Source organism: Microtus oregoni, unplaced genomic scaffold, assembly GCF_018167655.1.
Source record: "Microtus oregoni isolate MIOR12 unplaced genomic scaffold, Mior012 000001F_ref0000356, whole genome shotgun sequence".
Classification (NCBI taxonomy): Eukaryota; Metazoa; Chordata; class Mammalia; order Rodentia; family Cricetidae; genus Microtus; species Microtus oregoni.
Window position 1 is genome coordinate 78,422,056 of NW_024543060.1, and position 12,706 is coordinate 78,434,761.

Genomic DNA, 12,706 nt, shown 5'->3' on the forward strand with positions numbered 1-12,706 from the left:
CAACTTTATTGGCAGTCTCTAGAGTATCAGTGTACAATCAAAATATCTTACAACAAATATCCTTTTGAGCAACATTTGAGAGATGTCCTTCCATCACTTTCTACAGCTTTTCGTCATCACATTTCCTTTTCTGCATTACTTGCTGTCACTTTCAGTTTATATTCTTATCCCTGCAAAAGTATTTTAATTTGCGTGATAAAATACAATATACTTTATATCCATTTCTATATACCTAAAACTCAGTTGATGTATAATACTTGCGTTTTGTGATTAACTTCACACTAATCCTAAACCATTCCTTATCAATATCCTGCTGATAAAGTGTCATACTCACAAGATTTTATTGATATGCTATTGAGCTAGTAGCCATTTAATTCATTCTTATTTAATGACTATTTTGGTGACCGCATTAAAGCGCACGCACATAGGTGATCACATACTTAGAGTAGTACGCCTCAAACCAGTACTCTCAGGGACAGGTTTTGGGTTGGTCAGTGGTATTAGTCAGTGTTCTCCAAAGGAACAGAATGATAGAATGTGGAGATAGTAAACTTATAAGATGCTGTCCGAGTAGACCAACAAGTATCTCACACAGAAAGAGCAAGAACCAGTCTGTATTCAGTCCCAGAGACGGAATGTCTCAGCAGTTCAAATCTGGAGTGCGGAGTCCTGGAGAAGTGATTTCCATTACATTGGAATCCTGGCGAGGGGTGCAGGAAACAGATCTAAGCCCAGTCACACCCAGTCACAGCAACAGGATTATGATAATTTACCAACGAGGGTGGGGGAAAGCAGGAAAAAAAAAAAGACAAGTTTTCTCCTTCCAAGTCTTTTATGAGGGTTGAAATGATGAGGGACCCAGATTTAGGGTGGGGCTTCTTGCTTCAGATAATTGAATAAGGAATTCCCCCACAGGTGTGATGGCAGTCAGGGTGAACCAACCAAGATGAGCCAACAGAGCTGCTAATCTTTACTGCTCCGATTCAGTGGTGCTAAAAAGAATCACATGGATTTTCCAATTCTTGTAATTTTGAATATTTGAATTTTATGATATTTGAAATTAACTAGGATATTAGAGAAAGCAGATGAAATTAAAAGGTAGGCAAGTCTTCGCTTACCATGTTATACTGAGTTACTGCTTTAATTTCAATGCCTACAATGAGCTAAGTTTAACTGTGAAACTGAAATGCCCATATCCATGTTTACTCTAAAATCCAATTAAAATGAAATTTTACCACAATCATTGTCATTATTATCCTGTGCCTACCAAACAATGTCCTCCATCAATTTTTTAAAGAAAATAAAAAGTTCTTATTCTAACTTTCACAGCATAACATTGTATGTGCTCATAAAAGATGCCCAAATTTATTTTCAATTATATATATATATATAACTATTTATAATATTTATAAATAGTTTATAATATTTATTTATTCATTGCTTGGAAGTGATCATCTCTATTATTACTAATGGCAATATATTTTTATTTACTAATCTGTCTTTATAACAAATAGGACTTTGTTATTACTATTTATGAGTAGAAAATTTGTAAAATAATTTTGTTCTATTTTATGAAGAGCATTAATAATAAAATATTATGCTAATATATTTAAAAGTTTACATATAATTAAAAGTTATGTATACGTTTAAAAACAAACCACCTTAACATGTATATTTGCTATTAAATAGAAGTTATCTCATTACTGGAAAATAAAATCCAGCATTTCAATTTTGTACAAAATGCTTCCCCCCCTCCCCCACCTTGCTGCTATAATATATGGTTAAGGTAGAAAGTGAAAGAGATTTGAAGATGTGAGATGTGGCAATCAAAGTGTTTCAACTAGAGAGAGCAACACAGAACAAGACAACGTGAGATTATAAGGAGATCGGACAGATTTTGAATTTAGTGTTGCTGATTTGCCGGGAGGGAATTGAGAAGCCATGCCTCGTGGTAGTTGTGAGTGAATTAAAATCTGGGATTTAAGATCTCATCAATCATTTGATACTAGTATTTTGCCTTTCTTTGGTTTTAGGGGGAAGACAGAATGGAATAAACAAAGTCTTGAGGCAATCAAGAATAGAATCCCAGCAATAAGTTATAACAAAGAAAGCTTGTGTTTGCTTGTGGGCTCATTAACTTGCAATCTAGAGAAATATGGTGATTAGCAGTGAGATCTAGATTTCCTTAATTTGCAAGGGTGTGGAATGCCTGTGATGGGATAGATGGGGGAGGCCTTAGAGCAGTGTTGAAGGGAGGGAGTTTAGGGAGAGAACGGCTTGGGGAAGGACTGTTTGATTTGAAATCCCTCAGAAAATAGATCAGAGTCTAAAGATAACATGCATCATTTTGTAAATGAAAATACCATGACACCTATGAGAAGTGGCTGAGTCCAGAATAAGGTAGAGGAAATAAAAGTTCAACAAGAAGGAAAACTAAGGGACGGACTTTGAGAATGATGCAGGAGTCATGGGCCAGAGTGGCCCAACTTGCAAGAAAATAAGTAAATAAAGGGTTACAACTAAAAACAAGCCAAGATGTGAATATAAACTTGCACAAATAAATCATTGATTATGAGAATAAAGGAGAAGAGACAGCAAAAGGAAAATCCCACATGATATATGTGTGACTATGTTCTTCGTGAATAAAAGAACAGAAATATACCTAAAAACTAGAGGCAACTGGACTTTAATCATTATCAAATACAATACAATAGAACAAAGAAATCATTTTCAATAGATGATACTAGAACAACTGGACATCCACATGGAAAACATATAAAAATACAATTTTATATAGTTATAGACTTGAATCCTTCATAAAAAGAATTCAAAATGAATGACAGGCTTCAACTGAAAATATAAACGTTTAAGACTTTTAGATATGGAGACAATAAGATGGAAGTTTCACTTTTTTTTGGAGCTAACAAGGAGGCACATTCTCTAACCTGAAATCTGGAGGTTTGAAATCATTATTGTATGAAACAAATCACACTTAGGCATTATCCGACCTTAATGTAAAAAAAATGTATGTATGTCTAATAATCCTGGTGGTAAAACATTGATTGCAAAAGGCTTTAAAATATTTTAATTTTTTTTTAAAATTATTACATAGAAGAGCAGCTCTCCAATGTCATCAGGGAGAGAACAAACCACATGGGCATTTTTCTGCCACTTTGATCATAAGACTATTATTTTTTTCCTTACCTTAAGCTTTGTTTCACATTTTATTATTTACATGAAACCAAATATGAAACTGTATTGATGATTTTTACCCCATAAATAATCATGGCTCTCTGATTCAATGAATTGCTGTGTATTGGCATAAATTTCAGAAAATCATTCTTGATGTTACAGTTTTAATCCAGCCAAACTTCAAAACCAACCATCAACGGCTCACTTTATATTTACATAGAATTACAGTGGTTCCTCCCATCTTGAAAGCATGCCATATGACCTAACAGGGAATGGGGAACACACTGATACAGTCAGGCTTTTGAAATGAGCAAGTGTTTACAAGTTCTGATACTTAGAAGTTCTGGGGCAAATCTGACCCGTGGCCAAGTAATGCTGACTTTATAATCGAACAACACATATTTGCATGCAATGAAATTTTTACTTTAAAGCTTCTTAAACAAATCACTGTCTGAAGAGATAAGAGTGTTTGAAGAAACTTCTACAAACGTAAGCAATAAGATAAATGATTAAATATGCTAAGCCTTATATAAAAACTGGGCGATAATGTTTAAACAATGATGTTGTCATATTTTTGTCTCTGTGAATCTCATGACTTCTGTATTAATCTTTAGTGGCTATATAATAAATGACTTCAAATAGTGTTTTATGATGATGCATGTTTGTAACTTTATGGTTTGCCTGGATCCGGATTTGGGGCCAGCTGAGGTGTCATCTTGCCTGGCTCAGGCTTGTATGGAGGTGTCAGTAGGAGATAGAACTTGGAGTCAGTCATCAGCTCAGTTATCCGGTTGCTACCAGAATTTGGGTCGTCCTCTAGGTAGGATTTTTTGCTCATAGTTTCTGGAGCCTGAACTCAGAAGGAATAGTTCATACATAGCTGTGATTCTCCAGAGATGCAGGAGATCATCTACTGATCCTGCTTCACCCTGCAGCGAATGCTCTAATGATACTCTTTAAAGAGGATTACCTGGTTATGTCAGAGGGACCCAAGTTAATCTTCTTTTGGATGAGGAAACTTAGATCTGCATAATATCTTTCCTTTATGCTATATTCCGTCTGTTCAAAAGCAAGATAAAATTTCTGTCTGCATTCAAGGAGAAGAGATTATATAGTTTTGGGAACCTGAAATGACCCTATCCTAGAGCAATACTGACGAATATCTTGCATATCATCATAGAATCTTCATCTGGTGATGGATAGAGATAGAGACAGAGACCCACACAGGTGCACTGGACTGAGCTCCCAAGGTCCCAAGGAGGAGCAGAAGGAGGGAGAACATGAGCAAAGAAGTCGGGACCACGAGGTGTGCACCCACCCACTGAGACAGTGGAGCTGATCTATTGGGAGCTCACCAAGGCCAGCTGGACTGTGACCGAAAAAGCATGGGATAAAACCGGACTCTCTGAACATGGCGAACAATGAGGGCTGATGAGACACCAAGGACAATGGCACGGGGTTTTGATCCTACTTAATGTGCTGGCTTGGTGGGAGCCTAGCCAGTTTGGATGTTCACCTTCCTAGATATGGACGGAGGGGGGAGGACCTAGGACTTACCACAGGGCAGGGAACCCGGACTGCTCTGTGGACTAGAGAGGGAGGGGGAGAGGAGTGGGGGGAGGGGGAGAAGGGTGGGAGGAGGGGGAGAAGGGTGGGAGGAGGGGGAGGGAAATGGAAGGCTGGGAGGAAGGGGGAAACTTGTTTTTTGTCTATGGTTTTTTTTTCTTCTTTTCTCAATAAAAAAAAAAAAACAAAAAAAATTATGGATGTCAGGAACAGGAGTCATGAGATCCATTTTGGAATTTTGCCTAATGGGCTATCACGCAACGCCACTCCAAATTCCCTGCTGTCTGCTGTTGTGCGGGAATATAGAAAAGTTAGCATTCAACCACTACCAAGTTTCAATTAAAATATACCTCTCCGTGTATAAGACTTAGTTTGAATGATCTACTTCCGTAACAGAAGTCATTGTATCAAACTGCCTAACTGATGGCATTGTACTTACGTTTTATGTGAGCTAAACAGTGCTCCAGGTTCACACTGTACTTTTTGCTTGAAAGTGAGCTCCGAAACGCTAAGAGAAAATTTATTTCATTTGAAAGTAAAATTGTTTTGTATTTGCCTGGGTAAACAGTAACTTAGTTTTTTAAAATCACGTATTTTGTCCCTAGCTTTATAAAGTTTGGGAACTGAAATAATTAAGCTTTTAAGCATGAATGCTCTCAGAGAATTCTGGGAAAGCTGTTTTGTTTTTACAGGATGCCTATACTAAGTCTCTAATTCAAGATATACAGAGCACATCAAAACAGGTTGCATTCACACAGCCATCCTCGGAGACAGTGGGAACATTTTATACTTCTGCACAAATCCTTAGATTTAGAGGATTTTCTCCCACAGATTTACGCTTTACACTCGAACGTATTGTTTGAGAATGTGGACTAGCTCCATTTTGTTAGGCACACTTCCTTGCAGCTAGCAAATTGCTCCGAGGGGCCTTGGAAATCAACACTATAAGTACAATAGAAAGATTCTAAGATGTGGAGGCCAAGACTTAGGGGAACCTGTCCAAAGATATTCAGCTTGATGAAACTTCTCCTTCTGTATCCTGTTTTGTAAGAATTAACAATTTGCACTATCTCAACATATACTTTCAAGTCAAAAATAGGATGATTAAATAGTACTCTGAATGAAACGGTGTCCCTTCCTCCCAGTTGACAGTAGAAGACAAAAAGAAACAAAAATCTTTTACATGGAACATGCTGTTTTTCAGATTTCCCCACTTATAAAGTATTTTAGACCTGGTCTTGATTTCTATTATAAACCATTTGTATGAAATGCATCATTATTGATAAAATCCAGTCATGCTTTTTACTTAAATTCTCAGTTGCTACCAATCTTTATTTGAATCCTATTCTATGTCTCTTCAACTATTTTCTTAAGATTACTATATGTTGGAAAAATATATTCTGAAAATGAATTTCCTTCCCACTTGAGAGGATTGTTCAACCACGACCAACTTTTCAATGCAGTTAAATTTGAATTTATTTTTTCTGTTACATATGCCTGTTAAAATTTGATTGAATTATATTGATATCTACAATGGAAAATGATTTGAAATTGTTAAAAAAAATACTTAAAATCAACAGATACTTAGTACTAAAAAATGTCTTAGTATTTAGGGACATGGAAATGGACCTGAACAAGAGTTCTATGAAACTGAGCATTTCAATGTCTCTTCTAAAAGTTATAAAATACCATATTTCCTTTGTATTTTCTTCATGTTATTTAGTCCTGATTGACATGCTATGAAAATACTTTTAAACACATTAAAGTGTAATGGGTTGAAAGCAGGGCCCCTAAATTCTGAACTTAACTGAACTGCTAACTAACCTAATAGAATTGTTGAGTTCTGACTTTTTTCTTTGGGGGGAGATGACATCTTTACTGAGATTATCAAGTACCAATTAAGCCCCAAATCCAATATGATTTATATTTTAAAAGAAGTTTAGCTTGTCTGTTTTAAAAGACATTCAGTGTGGGTAAGAGATGACGCGTGAAGGGACCTAAGGGAAAAGCAGCCATCTACAAACCATGGAGAAAGCTCTGGAACTGTTTTAATTCTCAGTCTGCAGAAGCACGGATTCAACCAACACTTGGATCGCACAGGTCTTTGTAACTGTGAGATAAATCTTTAGTGTTCCTTCACCCTTCCAGCAGTGTGCAGAGATTCTATCAAACTGACTGTGTCCAGATGATCCTGAATTCGGCAGCTTTTGACTCAGGATTTTTCCACTTTCAGCACTGGAAAAGTGATATATAGTAACAACTCTATCCACGCACCCTCTCCCCCACCCCCACAATGTTTCCAAGACAGGCTCTTGCTTATGTTACAGGCTCTTTGGCCCTGTACTGACTTTGCACCTGAGGCTTGCTTCAAAACTCTCAATGCTCTACCTCAGCTTCCTGAATACTAGGATTAGAGGTGCGACACGAAGTCTGATATCACCCCCAGTTTCTTGAATATTTCCTGTGTTCCTATATAATATTCTCTCGGGAAGCTAGAGAGAAACAGTGAACAAAAGATCTCAAAGGCAAACTATACAAGCAGGAGGACAAACAATAGGTTCTAGTGTACTAAGTTACAAGGGAAAGATACTGGATGCATTGTGGAGTGGCCGTTTTCAATTTAGGATCAGTAACTGTAACAGGGCGCCTTTTAGCAGAAGGACATCTGTCTGAAGCTTATTAGGGAACTATCCTGGTGGTTAATAATTAACAAGTTTCTTCAGGAAAGCAAAACCAAGTAACAAGTTCTGGATTGTTCCAGGAGACACAGATCTCTTTCACTTTTATGATTATGACTTGACCGTTGCCCAAATTTAATCTCCAGTTTTGACTCCACAAGGCCAAAATAGAACATAACCTATCAGGTGAGACCTTGGAGTCTGTGGTAGATTCCTTGATTATTTTTTAGCTGAGTGTTTTTACTCAATTCATCTGTTTGTAGTCTCAGCTACAAACTTGTTAAATATCTGTGAATGTTAATGTGTGGTATCTAGTAAAAAAGAAAAATGATGCTTAAGTTTCCAAATTATTAAAACTAATTTTAGAATATTATCTTATTATAATACTAAAGAATACAGAGTAAGTTATAACACATGTACAATAAGATGTATAGTAGAATAACTTAAAACAGTAAAATTTGGTCTTATAATTTTATGTAATATAATAAAAGTAATATCTATAAACTTTTTACCTCTACTCCCTAAAGGCAGTTCTGGCACACATTTTTGCCAATTAATTTGTTAGGATATCAAAATTTATGTAACAGCTTCATATTCCCATAATTAATTTAAAAGTGATATCAGACAACTTGACAAGTAATACTTAGTAATTTCTGAAGCTGAGAAGATTCTTCCTGATGATGCCACTACAAGGACTCTTAAGAACATTCTTAACTAACACAAATTCATTTCCTGTCACCCTATATTTAATTTGAAATTAACAGCTAGACAATGGTATTTTAATATTGCTCTGACATATCCTGTAATTTGAGGAATCAATTGAAGAAGCCCAAAGTGGATTCACGGTGTGTGTATAATTCAAAATGCCTGTTAATGCATCTTACCTCTGTATCTTAGATTTAAAGATGAAAATAAATTGAAAGCTGTTTTCTCAATTAATTGAAGTTTCCTACGGAAATTGTGTTTTCTGTTTAATTTGTGTTTTGAAGGCAGTAGATATTTGCTTTACAACATCACTGCCCTTTTTCAAAGTCAACCTTCCACACTTCAAAACATTCAGGCTGCTTCCTGATGGGCTTTGTTGTACTGTGTATACCCTTTCCTTTTCTAAAAAAAAAAAAAAATCCTCACACTATAAATGCACTGGAATTGACAGGTCTTGCAGATCCCTGAAGGGGAACAGTTCATTTTTATGTGCCGGCAATGGAAGGTCTACCCATATTCTCCTTATGGTGAACAGACCTGCTCAGAAGTAGCATCGTCCTTCTCTTGAAGCCAGGGGCACAGCTACCATCATATAGCTTTTTATCATAGTTGCTAATGTGGCTTCAGATCACACTGGTCATTGAAATGAAGCAGAGTACCCCTGTTTTTCCTGTCACACAAAACTATATTCTCTGCCTCATTTCCGGTCGTTTAACTCACTTGTCAGCCCCACGGCCCTGAGTCTGCCCTTGAACTACACTACTCAGTCATATATTTCTTTAACTTTCAGGTTTGGCTTGAAGCTCAAGCTCAGAATTATTAAGAATTTTAAAGTGGTTACAGAAGAACGTTAAATGCAAAACCTAACTGACTACAGTTTTATATTTCACTACAAAGGCTGCACACATGTGAAGCCCATTTTACAGAGCTGATAGTAATGCCACATGCAATTGCAACCCCTAGTACATACACAAGACTCTGCTTCACAGTGACTGTTCGCTAGATATTGGTAAGTATTGGATCCTAGGTTCTTGGGTTCCTCCTCTGAAGTAATAAGCCAAATTAAACCAAATTGATGAATCCAGATTTAATAAATAGAACAGAGCAAAGCAGAACACTCCCAGGTGAATCTCAGGAAGGCAGGAGGGAGAGTAGGAGAGCACATGGCAGCTCTTTGGGCTGGTTCTTAAACAGCTTGTAGTTGGTGACAGGTGACCTGGAGTGTCTCAGGGGAGGGGCTGCTGATGGTGGGTTTTCTCAGGGGCAGGGTCTGGAATGGGAGGATTGGGGCTGGGTGGAACTTCCCAATAGATACCAGTCCTTGTGTTATTGTAGTGGCATGTAAGATTTGTTCACTGCCTCAGAAGGGTCCACAGCGCTGCTAGTGACAGACAGGTGAGCCACTCATCAGAGTATGAAAGTCTCACCTATAGTAGAATGTAAAACGCCCTGTTAACAGGTGACTTGTAAATGCAAGGCTATTGTACACAAAATTATAGTTCAATATGATAGTGTGCATCCTACTCCTCATGACGTATGAACTCTCTGGAATCTGATATTCCTACTTTAATTGACAGAAAAGAAAGGAAGAGCCTTCACACCACAATTCTTGGCAATACTGCTGAAAGGCGTGGTTAACAGGGACTAGCTGATGCAGATTCCAAATGGAGGAAAGCCCTCTCCACAAAGACAGTGGAGAAACAAACCATTTTTTCCTTTGACAGAATATAAAGGGAAGAAACAGTAGATATAGATATATAAAAAGGAAGATCCCGAAATCTTAGTGAACTTTGGAAGGTAAGTGGAGGATCTGTGATAATTGAGAATTCTAGAATTCCAGTTACAAGGAACCTCACCCCGTTTTCCTCACCAGTGGTTTTTTTTTTTTTTTTTTTTTTTTTTTTTTTAACACAGGCTGTCTGTTGAGACCAGTATCAGGAAGGTGGTTCTCAAGGAAACGCCTCAGTGTTCAGGCATGCAAATGGGACTGGAAACCAGCCACAGAATTCTGTTTTTCCACACCTAGCAATCGTGTGCTGCAGCTCAGTCAAGATGGCTTTAGCCACGATTCTGCCTTTTACTGCAAAGCAAAGCTATGGGTTAAAAGTTCAATCTTGGCCAAGACCCAATTCTCTTTAAAAGGCTGCTCAAATAAGAGGCAGGTGGTGGGAACGTGTAAAGAATGCTAAGAATTCATTTTAAAGTTCAAGTACACACCATTTCCCTGAAACCCAGGCTGAACTAAGACACCTGAAAAATACCCTGACCCCATTACGGGCTGTGCTCCAGCAGCAAGCTAGGACAGCCTGTTGGAGTGCAAATCGAGTTCCTAGCTGTAGTACTTCAAAGATGCTGATAGAAACTTTCCAGGCTACATGGGAAACAAAAGGTAGTATCAGCCCTTCATTCAGAGGCCCAGAATTTTCTTGATTGGTATTTTTCACACGGAGAAATCTGCCACTAGATGGCACCAAACCTCGATTAGATCCGAAGGAGTTCTGTGAGGCGCAGCTGGGCTCCTTGTACTTGCTGTAAGGTATGCCTAGTCCTGGGCATTCCATTACTGCAGCAGCACAGCCAATAATAATGTCCCATTACTGTTATTTGCCACTGTGGCAGTACTTGCTTTTGTGTTTGAGTTTCTTATGTATTACTAAAGTTGGATTACTTAATCAATCAAGGACTGTCTTCAATAATCAAGTATACCAACGTAAGTGATTACACACATGCCTGGAAGGCGAAGAGACAGAAAGCAACAGAAAGTCTAACAATAACATGAGCCATACACAAAGATGACATTCATTTTGACTACAGCACAGGTACTAAAAGAAAGCAGGGAGTCTTCTTGTGCAGTTTCTCAGGGTCCCCAGGAAACCCCGTTGCCTAATAAAACTATCATTGACAACATGCTTTTTCACAAATTATATATTATATATTTTCTCTAGGGTCCTTTTTATATAGTTGTAACAGCAATTTGGTTTGTTCTCATTACCGAGATAAATTAAACAGGGTCAATTTCCCAAAGGACAAACAAACATATGAAAACCATGAAACAGGAACCTGATTTCAGGTCCTATTCTCTTAGAGCAGCAATCAACTCTGGAAGAAAAGATTGCAAGGTCAGTATGTTGAAAAGTGATCGTCTTACTTAGGGTTTCTCTTGCTGTGAAGAGACACCATGATCGTGGCAGCTCTTATAAAGGAAACATTTAATTGGGGCTGGCTTACAGTTCAGAGGTACAATCCATTATCGTCATGGCAGTATGGCATGCAGGTACTGGAGGAGTAATTGAGAGTCCTACATCTTTCAGGCAAGAAGAAGTCAACTGTGACCCCGAGAGAATCTTAACTAGAAAACCTACCCCTCTTCAACAAAGTTACACTTACTTCAAGGCCATGTTTCCCAATAGTACTACTAATAGTACTAATAGTCCACTTCCTATGAGCTTACGGGGTCAATTATGTTCAGGCTAGCACACTGTCAAAACTTTAAACAAATAAAAATAAAGTTTTGTGTTCAAGTTTCACCAGGAAACACTGGTAAGAATCAATCAAATACTTCCAAAGAGAGGTGAAGTACATTTTCAGTGTCCAAGTTAGAACCCCAGTTATATTAAGACCCTTCTTATTTGCTAAACAAGCAAATCTAAACACTCTCTAGGGAAAGCAAATCATCCTAGCATTAAATTCTCCTCGCATAGCTTTATATATATATACATATATATATATGTGTGTGTGTGTGTGTGTGTGTGTGTGTGTGTGTGTATATATATATATATATATATATATATATATATTTCTTTTTTGTAGACACAATTTCTCTGTGTAGCATTGGAGTCTATCCTGGAACTCTCTCTGTAGACCAGACTGACTTTGAACTCACAGAATTCCACCTTTTTTTTTTTTTTTTTTTGACATCCAAGTGCTGGCCTTAAAGGCATACACCACCACTAATAGTTTTATTTTGAACGTAGTCAATAATAAAAAGTAGCCCAGCATACAGTGAAAAAGGAAAATACATCAAAAACCTAAGTAAACTCAGTGACACCTACAATAATGATTTTCTTTTTTAATATTTTAATATTATGTATTATCTTACAGATGAGTTAGTACCATATGTAACTTTCAGAATATTTTTATACCACGCCTGGTAAAATATTCTTAGCTCATATCTTAACTATGAAACATATTTTTTAATTATTTATTTATTAAAGATTTCTGTCTCTTCCCCACCACCGCTTCCCATTTCCCTCCCCCTCCCCCAATCAAGTCCCCCTCCCTCATCATCACAAAGAGCAATCAGGATTCCCTGCCCTGTGAGAAGTCCAAGGACCACCCACCTCCATCCAGGTCTAGTAAGGTGAGCATCCAAACTGCCTAGGCTCGCCCAAAGCCAGTACGTGCAGTAGGATCAAAAACCCATTGCCATTGGAGAGGAGTGATGGAAACGTACAACCAGGATGTTAAATAAATAAATAAATTTATTTTAAAAATTATGTTTCTGAAGGACTGGCTGTAGGTTTCCATCACTCCTCTTCTTCGAGTTCCTCCCACTCTACCCCCAC